Source organism: Ovis canadensis, chromosome 26 (assembly GCF_042477335.2).
Source record: "Ovis canadensis isolate MfBH-ARS-UI-01 breed Bighorn chromosome 26, ARS-UI_OviCan_v2, whole genome shotgun sequence".
Classification (NCBI taxonomy): Eukaryota; Metazoa; Chordata; class Mammalia; order Artiodactyla; family Bovidae; genus Ovis; species Ovis canadensis.
The window spans coordinates 40,464,718-40,477,162 of NC_091270.1; the positions used below are offsets into that span (position 1 = coordinate 40,464,718).

The 12,445-nt window shown below is 39.4% G+C and overlaps 1 long non-coding RNA gene across 1 annotated transcript; it reads right to left on the reverse strand.

The window, feature by feature from the left end:
- Positions 1-2,439: 2,439 nt before the first annotated feature.
- On the reverse strand, positions 2,440-12,442 carry LOC138431022 (uncharacterized). The gene is made up of 3 exons (XR_011253500.1): positions 12,272-12,442; positions 10,137-10,240; positions 2,440-2,630 (listed from the first exon to the last, which is right to left on the reverse strand). It is a non-coding gene; the product is annotated as an uncharacterized lncRNA (long non-coding RNA).
- Between the last annotated feature and the right edge of the window lie 3 nt (positions 12,443-12,445).

Sequence of the window (12,445 nt, forward strand, 5' to 3'; positions counted from 1 at the left end):
CAACTGGAATTCCATCACCTCCACTAGCTTTGTTTGTAGTGATACTTTCTAAGGCCCACTTGACTTCACATTCCAGGATGTCTGGCTCTAGATTAGTGATCACATCATCAGGATTATCTGGGTCATGAAGATCTTTTTTGTACAGTTCTTCCGTGTATTCTTGCCACCTCTTCTTAATATCTTCTGCTTCTGTTAAGTCCATACCATTTCTGTCCTTTATCGAGCTCATCTTTGCATGAAATGTTCCCTTGGTATCTCTAATTTTCTTAAAGAGATCTCTAGTCTTTCCCATTCTGTTGTTTTCCTCTATTTCTTTGCATTGATCGCTGAGGAAGGCTTTCTTATCTCTTCTTGCTATTCTTTGGAACTCTGCATTCAGATGCTTATATCTTTCCTTTTCTCCTTTGCTTTTCGCCTCTCTTCTATTCACAGCTATTTGTAAGGCCTCCCCAGACAGCCATTTTGCTTTTTTGCATTTCTTCTCAATGGGGATGGTCTTGATCCCTGTCTCCTGTGCAATGTCATGAACCTCATTCCATAGTTCATCAGGCACTCTATCTATCAGATCTAGGCCCTTAAATCTATTTCTCACTTCCACTGTATAATCATAAGGGATTTGATTTAGGTCACACCTGAATGGTCTAGCTTTTAGGATTTGAAATAGCTCAACTGGAATTCCATCACCTCCACTAGCTTTGTTCATAGTGATGCTTCCTAAGGCCCACTTGACTTCACATTCCAGGATGTCTGGCTCTAGATGAGTGGTCACACCATCGTGATTATCTGGGTCATGAAGATCTTTTTTGTACAGTTCTTCTGTGTATTCTTGCCACCTCTTCTTAATATCTTCTGCTTCTGTTAGATCCATACCATATCTGTCCTTTATTGTGCCCATCTTTGCATGAAATGTTCCTTTGGTATCTCTAATTTTCTTGAAGAGATCTCTAGACTCTCCCATTCTATTGTTTTCCTCTATTTCTTTGTGTTAATCACTGAGGAAGGCTTCCTTATCTCCCCTTGCTATTCTTTGGAACTCTGCATTAAATGGGTATATCTTTCCTTTCATGGGTATATCTTTCTCGGCTTTCCCACTGATAGATTGAAGTTTTATTTTCTCAAGTCTGTTAAATCACTTACCATTGATCTGTAAGTTTTTCAGCTTCCAGAAATTTGTTGCTGTTGACTCCTCTTCTATTTTCCTAATCTGTGTGAACTTAGGTCCTAAAACACTTATTTTTTTTCTGTTCAAAAGGGAGGAAAATTAAACACATATGTTCAACCCACTACTTTAACCTGCAAGTTCAAAAGAGTCTATTCATTCTGCAAGGTTCAATTCTTCATGAGGCATTCTTCTGACTTATTTGCCTTTGGCAGAATTAATCTTATCCTTCAAAGCATTCAATAATTTTTAGTACAATAATTAGATTCCCAAAAGGGTAGTGGTGAACCTTCTCAAAAATCAAACATTTATTTTGATATGTTGTTGTTGTCAGTCACTAAGTCATGTCTGACTCTTTGCAACCTCAGGGACTACAGTATGCCAGGCTTCCCTATCCTTCAGTATCTCCCAGAGTTTATTCGAATTCATGTCCATTGAGTCAGTGATGCTATCTAACCATCTCATCCTCTGCTACCCTCTTCTCCTTTTGCCTTCAATCTTTCCCAGCATCACGTTCTTTCCCAGTGAGTCGGCTCTTTGCATCAGGTGGCCAGAGTACTGGAGTTTCAGCTTCAGCATCGGTCCTTCCAATGAATATTCAGGGTTGACTTCCTTTAGGATTTACTGGTTTGATCTCCTTGCTGTGCAAGGGACTCTCAAGAGTCTTCTCCAGCACCACAATTATTTGGATATATTTTCTACCAACTAAATTTTTAATTCTTCTTCTTTTTTTGCTGTCTTCCCAAATTAAAACTGAAAATCAGCACCTCCGCAGCACAGAAGCCTGTTTATACACCATAAATCAATTTTTGAATTTATTGCCCTCTAGTGGCATTTCAAGAAACTAACTTCTTGCACAGCCTATGGGTTGTCTTTAAAGAGAAAATATCTGATATTATTGATATTAAATTCTCAAAGGAATGCATCGCTCTATTTTTAAAAAATTCCCTAATTTAATATGCATAGCTTTTATAATCAAGGAAAGCTACACTTTTCAAAATCATTCAATGAGTTTCTTTTATAGTATAATTACATTAGGAAGCTGAACAAAAGTCCCAATACAAATGTTTTTAAAATACAACCTATTTGTAATGTTTACTTTGCTTTTCTTATTTCTCAGTCTGACTCAGATGAATTACAATAACCTTCAAATGAAATATTTATAATTCAAATGGTAGGTAAATATCTGATGTTCTTTACAATAGAAAATATTTTTTATTTTATATACCAAAACCCTGAACTGAGCTGCTTCTGCTCAAATTCAAAATCAATCTGAAATCTTTAATATGTAGGTTTAATCATGTTTATTTAAACACAGACATATAAAATGTATAAGATAAACTTTCTTGGATGATATATTTAATGAGAGGGTCAAAATTTGCACACGCCTTCCTCATCACAGGGTCATCATGCTGGTCTGTGCTTGTCAATAAGGCTACACACGGGGATGCAGTGGGCAGAGCAGAGGCCCCTGTTTGGGTTCAAAATGAGATAGGATATGATTTGTACAGTTCTCAGAAATGTTTTAAGCAATTGCATAACACCACACAAGAAGAGAAGCTACTTGAAAAAAGCATTATTTAACTCACAAATCACATATGTGTATCTATATATATGCATTTATATATGGCACACATATGTATATATATCTAAACTGAATAAAATTATTTAAACTTTCAAATGTTTTATGTAGCAAAGAAGTTCATGCCAAGCAAATATAAGAGAAATGAGTATTATCAGATGAAAACCACAGAAGATAAAGATGAGAGATACACCCCCATCCTTCCCCATCCCTCTGAAAGCAGAAGCAGTGCTGGCCACAGGAGTTCAACATTCTGAGCTCAGAGTCTTTCTAGTTCCTTCTCAGCACAATTGGTCATTTCTGTGAACTAGTGACAGCCTGCATTTTCCATTTCTTCCTCCTCCTTTTTTCCCCCCAAATCAGCATTCTTATTTGTTATCCTGCTCTTACTACTTCATACTGGGTATGATCAGAGCAGATAACTTGTAATTGGTTTATAAGTGGCTGGACCAAGAGGAGCCCCATCTGAGCCTCCCTTAAAGAGCCTAGACACAGAGCTGGAGGCACCAGCTGAACAGGATTGGGGTGGTATCCACTTGGGAAGGGATGGATGAATGTGCCTTCTGTGCAGAGAGAGGGTGTGCATGGATATATGTGTTTTACCATGACTGTGGCAGAGACTTGTTTGTCCAGATATTCGATCTCCCCTTTCTCTACAAGGGAGTTTCAATTGTTCATAGATAACTATTCACAGAACCAAAAAGAACATTCTGCTCAGCCTCTTTTGCAATGAGTATGTGGTTATGTGACTAAGTTCCAACTAAGTTCCAGATGAGATAGAAGCATGAATAATGTGCATGGCTTCTGGCTGTGACCTTAAAAGCACATTCTTCCTTCCAACTTTTCCCTCTTTCTGCTGGCTGGAAGGCACTCAGAGTGCTGAGCTGTCTGAAACACGGGGCTAAAAAAGGTATACTAGAATGGTGGAGGGACAAGATAGAAGGACCTCAGGCCCCGGAAATCTTCGTGTTATAAGGCCAAGCTTTAACCTCCCAGATAAACTTCTATGTCATCTAAGCCACTGCTCTTCAAGGTCTTTTCTTACACAGTCAAATCTTTATTAAAAAAAAAAACAAACCATGCCCAGGAAGGAAGCAGATCTCATTAAGATTAGAATCTAACCAAATTTGGAGATTTGAGGGAAACATTCTGGAGAAAAGCTTAATCTCTGATCTAAAGAATGAGAGGGGGATGTCCCTGGTGGTCCAGTGGGTGGGACTCCATGCTCCTAATACAGGGGGCCAGCGTTCGATACCTGATCAGGGAACTAGATTCCACATGCCTCAACTAAAAAATATTCCCAGGCTGTAACTAAAGATCCTGTGTGCCACAACTAAGACATGGTGCAGCCAAATAAATAAATAGAGATATATATATTTAAAAAAAAAGAATGAGAGAAACCATGCTGGAAAAACTTTCAGATAAGAACAAGCATCGGGGGTTGAAGTATAGAAAGAAGTCTGGAAGGAGACAGAGGGTATTTCCTGCTAAACCTGCAGAGGTCAGCACAATCCACATCATTCTAACTTTGTAGCCTCTTGATTAAGGAAGGTGAAGAAGATTAAAAATCAAAAGTAAAACCAACTATGGGGTTTTTAGAACTATTTACTGAGAAAAGAAATGACAGTAGGTTTCAGGGGAAAGATGAGTTCACTTTTGGATGTGTGGACTCGGAGGTGTTCATGAGTAGGCAATTGGTCACACGTCTCTGGTGCTGAGAATTAACATCCTGGATGAAAAATGTTTAGGAGGAGTCACTGGCAAGCAGATGGTAAACAAAACTAGAGGAATGGATAGGAGCACCGAAGAAAGTCTAAACTGAGAAAATAATGTAAGAGAGGATAAGAAAGTCTAAAATCCCGCCCTGAAAGAATTCCCGCATTCAATGATTGAATGTGAGTGGGGACTAAGCAGGAAGACTGAGAAGGAATGGCCAGAGAGATAGGAGGGAAACCAGACAAGTTCATTGTCAAGGAGACCAAAGAAAGAAACTGTTTCAGTAAATAAATTATGACCAACAACGCTGGATGCTGTTTTTTCAGGGTCACGTAGGATGAGCTCTGATAGGAGCCCACAGGGCTCTACCATATGCAGATAGTTGATGACCTCCATGGAGAAGGAAAGGCCTTGGGCAGTGGGGATGGAATCCAAATTAGGGTTAGGCTATATCCAGGGCAGATGGTGTAGGAAAAGAGACAGTACTTTCTAGAAGTTTAGCTCCAAAGGGCAAGAGAGAGAGAGAGAAAGAGAGCGAGCGAGCGAGCAAGCAGCAACTGCAGGGGTACTGAGGTTGAAGATGTTTGGTTTGCTTTGGCTTTTTAAGTTGGAAAATTTTTAGTTGAGCTCATTTAAATACGGGCTTCCCAGGCAGCTCAGCTGGTAAAGAATCTGCCCACCATGCAGGAGACCCTGGTTTGATTCCTGGGTTAGGAAGATTCTCTGGAGAAGGGATAAGCTACCCATTCCAGTATTTCTGGGCTTCCCTGGTGGCTCAGATGGTAAAGAATCCACCTGCAATCCGGGAGGCCTGGGTTTGATTCCTGGGTTGGGAAGATGCCCTCAAGGAGGGCATGGTAACCTGCTCCTGTATTCTTGCCTGGAAAATCTGCACAGACAGAGGATCCTGGTGGGTAATAGCCCACGACTAAGCACAGCACATTTAAATACAAAAGAGAAAGGTCCACATGCATGGAAAAGATTGCAAGTACAGAAGACAGAATGGAGAGCACAAAATTCAAGGTTCCTGAAAAGGTGAGAAGTGTAGAATTCAGAGCATATGGTGACAGTCAGCAGAAAATGGAAGAGGGAAGGAAGCATGGGGGGATGGAGCAGGGCCGGGACTATAGTAAAGCAATAAGGCACTCAACTTGGGCACAAAATTTAGGGAAGCACCAAAAAGAAATCCTCAGTAATTAAGATAAACACTATTTTAGTGCAATCTCTATATAGATCAAAATTAATGCAAAAAATTTAAGATGAATAAAATATTAAAATCTTAAATATCCAGTCTGTGGGTAATTTGTTATGGCAGCCCTAGTAAACTAATATAACACATATCTCAATATTGCAGAATGAATAATGTCGCTTCATAACTGATTAAACCCTCTCTCCCAAGAACTCTGGAAAAATTCTAGAATTTAGAAAACACATGGAGTTGAGAAATGAATATTAAAAACAACAACAAAGCAAGAAACTCCTTGGGAGCCTGAAGGCAGTTTTGAAACGGTGTGGGAGGTAGATGTGTTTATCTGCAGAGGACAGGGCTCTGCCAGGGGGTGGTGGGCAACCAGAAGCAGCCTTGAGAAGGCCTGAAGGAAAACAGAAAGGAACAGCAACATCCCCAGCCTGCCCAGGACATAACAGAATAGAAGCATCAGCGCACATGGCTGGGGAGACAGGTTGATGAAAACAACAGGTTGACCAGCTAACCTCTGATATTTATTTCTTTTCCCCCTCCCCCTCCAAATCCCAGGGCTGATGGATAATGGACTGGGGAGTGGGTCTCTCAAAGCTACTTCTTCCTTAGAGACCAATGGTATAACTCTGAACAGAGTTGTCTTTATTGAATGGACTGACAACAAATGAGGGTGATTAAAACAAATTCCATGGTGATACAGGCTCCCTGGCTTCCTTCTTAAATTCATCTGGAGGGTCACACACATGCCTCCTCCCCACTTTACATTACCAGACACTCCCACAGGCACAAGAGCTCACAGGAGCTCAAAATAACCCGGCACTTGTGGAGGAGCAAAGAGACCATAAAATGCAGACAAGTTGAATCACACATACCAAATGAATCAGAATCATTAGAACAGATGAGTCAAGAATGTCAAAGATGCTTCAGGAGATAAACAAAGATATTAGCAATCTGAACTAAGAAATCATGAAAAAGCGGAAATATGAGGCTTCCTTGTTAAACACTCACCATTTTCCAAAAATCCACAAACTACTGAAATAATTTTCTTTGATACCTGTCAGCTTGTTCAAGTTGCTGCTTAACCACTATACCCCAAATACGTGCACACCAATCACTGTTTCCAGACTGTGGCCTTTTTCTGTTCTCTTCTGTGTTTTAAATCCTGTTTTTGCCTTTGTTTCTTAACAATAGCGTAATGACTGCCTTCCTCATGTGACTAAATGGGTGAAGCAAATTAACTAAAGGTCCCTGGGTTATCCTTTGACTAAATAAAATAATTAGACGGAAAATGCAACAAATAGGTAAAATGGCACAGAGAATACAGCTAAAAAGTAAGTTAGAAACTGTAAAATCAGATTGAGGAACTTTCCCAGGCAGCTACAGGAAAAAATAAAGATATGGAAAACATAAAAGGAATGATATGTGATATGGAGGGTACTGAAGGTAGAAGCATAATGCCAATATCTAGATTTTATGGATTCAAAATGGGGGGGGGATTAGAAAGGATATATTTAAAGAGATAAAGAAGGCAAATTTTCCTAAATTAAAGAAAAATGAAGGATCCCAGATTGAAAGAAAAAAAAATCAATCAGATTTTCAAAAAAGATCCCTAACTAGATCCATTATTAGTGAAATTTAAGAACATCAACAACAAAAATAAATGATGTACAATTCTCAGAAAAAGGGAACAGATATCTAAAAAGATCAGGAATCACACTGGTATCAGACTTTTGAAACAACACTAGATTTAAGAAAAAAATTAAGTAGTATTTTAAAGTAATAAAGGAAATGACCTTGGAAGCTGCAGAAATTGTTACATTAAATAGAGAGATTCTATATGCAATTCCCATGAGTTTAGTGTGGGTATCATTACTATTAAGAAATTACCAAGACTTCTGGACAATGCAGTAAGAAAAGAAAAAGATAAAGGTGTATAAAAGTAGGAAAAGTAAAGCTAAAACATATATAAAAATATGACCAGCCATCTTAGGAAAAAATTAACAGAATAAAAAATATTAAAATTCATAAGGGAGTTTAGGCATTATAAAAATCAATAGTATTTTTTCTCACCACAAATAACCAACCTAAATAAGTATAATGTAAGATAATATACCACTCATAACAATAACAAAAGCCATAATGTGGCTAAGAAATTAACCAAGAACAGACAAGACTTCTATGGCTGCTGCTGCTGCTGCTGCTGCTAAGTCGCTTCAGTCGTGTCCGACTCTGTGCGAAGAAAACTATAAAAATTTTAAAGCATGCAACATGGTCTGAATAAACAGTCATATGTTTCAACAGAAAGACTTATGTCAGTTCTCTTTGAATAAATTTAGTGAATTCGATTTTAATGAGCTTTATTGGATTTTTAAGTACCAATAAATTTGTCCTCAAATGTACGTGAAAAGACCAAAAACACATAAAAGAGTCAAGCTAGTCTTGAAAAAGAGGGAGAACTTGCTTTATCAGATATTAAGACATATTGCAGAGTCAAGCAATAAAGATAGTGTGGGAAGGGTGTAAGAACAGACACCATGGTGCTGGGAAAACTGGTCAACCACTTGTAAAAGAATGAAACTAGATCACTTTCTAACACCGCACACAAAAATAAACTCAAAATGGATTAAAGATCTAAATGTAAGATCAGAAACTATAAAACTCCTAGAGGAGAACATAGGCAAAACACTCTCAGACATAAATCACAGCAGGATCCTCTATGATCCACCTCCCAGAATTCTGGAAATAAAAGCAAAAATAAACAAATGGGATCTAATTAAAATTAAAAGCTTCTGCACAACAAAGGAAAATATAAGCAAGGTGAAAAGACAGCCATCTGAATGGGAGAAAATAATAGCAAATGAAGCAACTGACAAACAACTAATCTCAAAAATATACAAGCAACTTCTGCAGCTCAACTCCAGAAAAATAAACGACCCAATCAAAAAATGGGCCAAAGAACTAAATAGACATTTCTCCAAAGAAGACATACGGATGGCTAACAAACACATGAAAAGATGCTCAACATCACTCATTATTAGAGAAATGCAAATCAAAACCACAATGAGGTACCACTTCACACCAGTCAGAATGGCTGCGATCCAAAAATCTGCAAGCAATAAATGCTGGAGAGGCTGTGGAGAAAAGGGAACCCTCCTACACTGTTGGTGGGAATGCAAACTAGTACAGCCACTATGGAGAACAGTGTGGAGATTCCTTAAAAAATTGCAAATAGAACTACCTTATGACCCAGCAATCCCACTTCTGGGCATACACACCGAGGAAACCAGAATTGAAAGAGACACATGTACCCCAATGTTCATCGCAGCACTGTTTATAATAGCCAGGACATGGAAACAACCTAGATGTCCATCAGCAGATGAATGGATAAGAAAGCTGTGGTACATATACACAATGGAGTATTACTCAGCCGTTAAAAAGAATTCATTTGAATCAGTTCTGATGAGATGGATGAAACTGGAGCCGATTATACAGAGTGAAGTAAGCCAGAAAGAAAAACACCAATACAGTATACTAACACATATATATGGAATTTAGGAAGATGGCAATGATGACCCTGTATGCAAGACAGGGAAAGAGACACAGATGTGTATAATGGACTTTTGGACTCAGAGGGAGAGGGAGAGGGTGGGATGATTTGGGAGAATGACATTCTAACATGTATACTATCATGTGAATTGAATCGCCAGTCTATGTCTGACGCAGGATGCAACATGCTTGGGGCTGGTGCATGGGGATGACCCAGAAAGATGTTCTGGGGAGGGAGGTGGGAGGGGGGTTCATGTTTGGGAATGCATGTAAGAATTAAAGATTTTAAAATTTAAAAAATAAAAAACTAAAAATTAAAAAAAAAAATAAAATAAAAAAAAATAAAAGTAAAAAAAAAAAAAAAAAAGAACAGACACCATGGACTAACAGGACAGAGCTCAGATACAAACCCAAACATATAGAACTAAATATATATTGGCACCAGGCAGCCATGGGTAAACCACTCAGAAACAAATGGCATTCTACTCTGCCAAAGATCACATATTTAGTTCAGTCTAGAACAATTTACAAAACCTGGTATTCAACATACAGATCTATCATTGACAGTGGATTCATCCAGGGACTTTGGAAGCAGGTATGTTTTTCACTGGGGAGAATAGAAGAAGGCAATGGCACCCCACTCCAGTACTCTCGCCTGGAGAATCCCATGGACGGAGGAGCCGGGTAGGCTGCAGTCCACCGGGTCGCTAAAAGTCGGACACAACTGAGCGACTTCACTTTCACTTTTCACTTTCATGCATTGGAGGAAATGGCAACCCACTCCAGTGTTCTTGCCTGGAGAATCCCAGGGACAGGGGAGCCTGGTGGGCTACCGTCTCTGGGGTTGCACAGAGTTGGACACGACTGAAGTGATGTAGCAGCAGTAAGAGAATAACTGATTCTAAAACCCCTCTTTCAGGCTTGGGCCATACCTGAAACATTTAGGGAGGCTCTCCCCCTTGAGCTGTCCAACTTGGAGAAGTCATTTTCTTAGGTGGAAGGCACTGGAATCATTGGGACTTTCCCCTAGGTGTACCTGGAGAGCAACAGCAAAATCACCATTTACAAAACACGGGTCTCCTGCATGCTGATACCATACAGTGAAAGGAAAGCGTGAGATATAGTGGTATTTCTTGAACATTCCAGGCACGTTGTCAGCTCTGGGCCTTTTCATTTGTTGTTTGCACTGCCTGCAATTCTCTTCCCTCAGAGAGCCTCACAGTTGGGTCCTTCCCTCCTTCAGGCCTTTGCCCAAGTAGCATATCATCAAACAGACCTCCCATAACCACTCTATTTACAACTGCAAGACCCTTTCCCACAGAATCATCTCCACCTTCCTTTACCTGCTTAATTTTCCTCCATATGTAAATGTTTTGCTTATTTATTTTGTTTGTTGTCTTTATTCCACTTCTTGAACATAAACTCATGCCGAGTTTTTGTCATTTAGTTCAGTACTCATTCCTGGCAAGTAGAAGGTGCTCCATAAATCTTTGTTGAATGAATGAATGGTTATTGTATCTTAGCGTTCCCATAGATACTGGCAACAGTACTAAGGTATAAGCTCATCATCTGAAGTGTAGATAAATGATCAATCAGTCCTTGATAGTGAATCTTTACTTAACAACTGAGATACAATAATCAAATCAAAAAGTTCAAGTAGAAAATTTGTAGTTAGCACTTACTAAAGTTCACATAACATGAATCATCCTGATAAGTGTTTACTGGATCATTTTTTCTTGGCAAGAGATGCAATTAGCAATTCTTATTAATTCTATAGTTGCATGTCAGGACTCACAATCATTATCTGAAGAGAAAATAAATAAACCCTAGGAAAAAGAGATGATTAGAGTTGTGCCTTAGAAGTCTTTGTGATTTTTAAGTCTATAAACCTTTGTTTATAAACACAAAGGTGAGTCTGCAGTTACAAGAGAAAAAATATAGTCCACTTAGAACGAAGCAGGTGATTTCAAAAGTGAAAAATCGGTGGTAGATTTCCAATTGCGTCCCTTTTGCCGTTAGGGAATTATATGTCCTCACCCACTGCCATGTGCCTAGAAGTGATCCTATTCTCATCAGTTATTTTTATAATAATGAAGAATAACAAACCACCCCATTGGCTTACAATAAGCATTTAATTCTCCTATAGTCTGCAAGTCAGCTGGGATGGTGCTGCTTCAGGATGTGGCCTTCCTGGACTTGTTTGTCTGCAAAAGTCTGTGTTTCATCCGGTGGAGTATAGAATTCCAAGCTGACAGTTTTGTTTTGCATTTTAAAGTTGTCATTTCATTTTCTTTTGGCTTGCACAGTTTCTAATGACAAATCTATGAAAACTTACTATTATTTCTCTGTGCATAATGTGCCTTTTTTCACTAGCTGCTTTTAAAATTTTCTCTTTAAGCTTTTGATGGGTCTACAATAGCTTTTCCTTTAGACCCCAGAGTCTAGGGCTAGTCACTACTAAGGCATGACACTTCGGGGGTCTCTATTGCATATTCCATTCAACAACTGTATTCAACAGTCTCCCCACTCTGGCTCCATGGAACACAAATGATTCCTAGTCCTGTGAGTTCTGAAAATTGTTTGGCTTACTGTTTCCCCATGATTGTTCTTTCCTGGCCTTGTGGAATAGTCACAGAACATATTCACTTATTTTTATTCAGTTAAAGATGCAGATTTCTAAAGCTTTTTCTCCATGAATTCGGCCTCATAAATTCCACCCAATTCGGTCTCCCAAAAATCCAATCCCCGTCTACCCCATTCGGTAAGACCTGTCTTCTCAGGGAGACTCTAGGCTCTGCTTAAGTTCCCCTTGCACTTGCAAACTGGAAACTGCTTCTGGACAGAGAGCCAGGGTCATAACCTGGCTCATCTCATTTGTTTCTCTTCTTTCAGGTAAAAGGACTGGAACTGCCTGCCGTCCGATGTCTGAAAACAGTTATTTTCACATACTTTGCTCAGTTTCTTAATAAGTCCAGACCTATTTCTTCTTGTCTGCCCTACGGAAAACGCAGATTGTTTTATAAATGTTATTTTCTGTGGTTAAAATTCACCTCTCTCTAGGGCATACCTCGTTGACGTCTCAGGAGATGGTGATGGATCATGTCCTTTGGTGGTCTCCAGGGACCAGAGCTCGGAACCTGGCGTAGCCTCCACTCTGCGCCGTCAGCATTCTGATTCTCCCGCGCGCGCCTCCCTCCCGCTTGGCTCCTCCCATCTTTCTTCTTGCCCCTCCCTCCTCGCT